The sequence below is a fragment of the Pygoscelis adeliae genome, unplaced genomic scaffold (assembly GCF_000699105.1).
Source record: "Pygoscelis adeliae isolate BGI_AS28 unplaced genomic scaffold, ASM69910v1 Scaffold6, whole genome shotgun sequence".
NCBI classification, from domain to species: Eukaryota; Metazoa; Chordata; class Aves; order Sphenisciformes; family Spheniscidae; genus Pygoscelis; species Pygoscelis adeliae.
In genome coordinates this window covers 1,720,596-1,723,442 of record NW_008825075.1, presented here as the reverse complement: position 1 = coordinate 1,723,442, position 2,847 = coordinate 1,720,596, and positions in this window count along the sequence as shown.

The window sequence follows — 2,847 nt, the reverse complement described above, 5'->3', positions numbered from 1 at the left end:
ACACAGTGGAATTGCCTGCTCCTGTGCTTCTAAAAGGTGATTCTTAAAGACTGACCAGCACTCGAGGACTCCTAAGCCCTCAGAAACAGATTCCCAGGGTACTCTGCTAAACAGCTCCCTGAATAGCTTAGAGTTTGCTCTCCTGAAGTCCAGGGTAGCAACTCTGCTGTCCTTTCTTCTCATTACACTGAAAATTTTAAACTCAACCATTTCATGATCACTGTAGCCAATACAGCCGCCTACCACCACATCCCCCACGAGTCCTTCTGTATTCACAAATAACAAGTCTAGGAGGGCATCTTTCCTAGTTGGCGCACTGAGTACCCGTGACAATAAGTTATCTCATCTCCTACAAACGTCAAGAATTTCCAAGACCTGCTCATCTCAGCAGTATGATATTCCCAACTGATGTCTGGGAAGTTGAAATCTCCCATAAGGACAAGGCCTACGAATCCAGAAATTTCTCCTAAGTGCCTGTAGAATAACTCATCGGTGCTTACATCCTGGCTGGGCGACTGGTAGTAGACACCCACTACATCTCCTTTGTTTTCCATCCCCCTTATCCCTACCCAGAGGCTCTCAACCACATAACTAACGGTAAGGGCTGTGCAATCAAACCTCTCCCTTACGTATAGTGTGATGTCTCCACCTTGCCTGCCCTGCCTATCCCTCCTGAACAGCCTGTAGCCCTCCATCCCAGCCCTCCAATCGTGGAACTCACTCCACCAAGTCTCACTAATACCAATGATATCGTAGCTCTGGGAGCTGACCAACTCTTCTAGTTCATCCTGTTTGTTTCGCATACCTCGTTCATTGGTGTACAAGCATTTCAGATACACTCCTGAGCCCACTTTGCTCAGCACAGAGCAGTGTAAATGTTTCCACTAGCATTGCCACCCTCAGGTGATGCCATGCCAACCCTTGGCTTACCTACTGCAATCCTGTTGGTATCCCCTTCCCCCATCAATTCTATGATTCCCCCACGTATCTATGACACTTCCAAAGGTATTATTTAGTTGAGTGACAACTCTCCCTGTATGCAAATCTTGTTGGATTAGATATATGAACCTTAATTACAAGAGAAATCCTTGCAGGATACTAAAGCCTTATGTGAACAGAGAGCGATTCACAAAAAGAAATCCCATACTACATATTTCCTTCACGTAAGCCTCATTGACACCAATTACTCAGCAGACATTCTGACTGGAAAACTCTCTTTTCCTCTCTGAAATTGCAGATTCATTGTAAAATAAAAATGTGAATGGAAGTTTGTTTAGTAGGAAACATTATGTGTGACAAACCAAGCATCCACACTGACTTAATTTTAAAGTTCTATAAAAGATCCTTTGTTCACTTTTCCATCTCTTTCTGGTCTTCAAATGTGAGAGCAAAATAAAGCATGACAAGATACTGTCTGGTTGATTTTACTGTACTGTAATGGTTACAGTTATCTGAAGCAACCTTTGTGTTTCACTAAACATCCATCAGTACCTGTTTTTTAGGGAAAAATCATTTAAAAAAAAATAAATTAAAAAAAGTGACTGCTTGAACTACTCTAACTTAACCAATCAGACTCTGGTTCTTAACCTCAACAGATTTATCTTTCAAATCCAGAAATAACCCCCTTAGTGATTCCCTTTCTTGTTCCTGAACTGACATATATAAATTCTGACATCTGTCAAAGGGCTGATCTGAAGATAGAAAGTAAACAGATGAACTGAAGTGCTAAAACCAATGAACACGGTAAGAATGCTCTTACTGACTACTATTTCAGAGAATAACAGCTTCAAAATGTGTCATATGCCACAATGTTCTAGGGAAAAATGACAGTGAAATACATATTACAATTTGCAGTATCTCAGTTTGTTCAATATGTACAGCAGTGAATACAGTACATCAAGAATGTAATCTGAAGTTTAGTTACTCCTTCAGAACAGATTCAGATCCTCTTGAGTTTCTTTTGATGGAAAATCATAGCCAAATATTTTTCAGATAATAAAGTTTTTACATCTTAAAAAATCCACCTGACACAGAGAACAAATACTGTACTTTCAATAAGCATACAGACTTTTTACTTTTACTGCAAAGCAAAATAATTCTCTTTCTCTCCTATATTTCAGACCTGATGAGGTGTGATCATCAAATAGATGATCATTACTTTAAAAAATGAATTGATGCTATAAAAGATGATATGATCTAAGCTGATATTGCAAATTTGAAGGTGCCAATTTAGTCTGTACTGGAAGAAACATCCTCTTGCACAGGGGTAAGTTAACATAAGAGACTAGGATCAATGATGAATGTTGTCTCAAAAATAAATTGAATAAAAATATGAAAAATTCAGTATTTACTAATATTAGAATATAAGATAACTTAAAAGATGCATATGTAACATTTCTTTGATGATTTTCAAAAGAAAGATAAAGAACATATTTTAATCATCACAACTTCCGTATTTTCTTTCTTCAAAAAGCACAAGTAAAAAAATGTTGCCTTAAAAGTTATTGCTGAACCAAACCCCTACAGCTCACAAACTGTGCAACCCACTTACTGTTTCAAGCACTGCTGAAGTTTTATCACTTTTTATTAATCATTGTTGTCGTGGTTTAACCTTGGTTGGCAACTAAGCACCACGCAGCCGCTCACTCACTCCCCCCACCACTCCCAATGGGATGGGGGAGAGAATTGGAAAAGCACGTGAGAAAACTTGTGGGTTGAGATAAAAACAGTTTAATAATTGAAATAAAATGATAATGATAATAATATGATAATAGTAATAATACACAAAGCAAGTGATGCACAGTACAATTGCTCACCACCTGCCGACCGATGCCCAGCCAGTCCCCG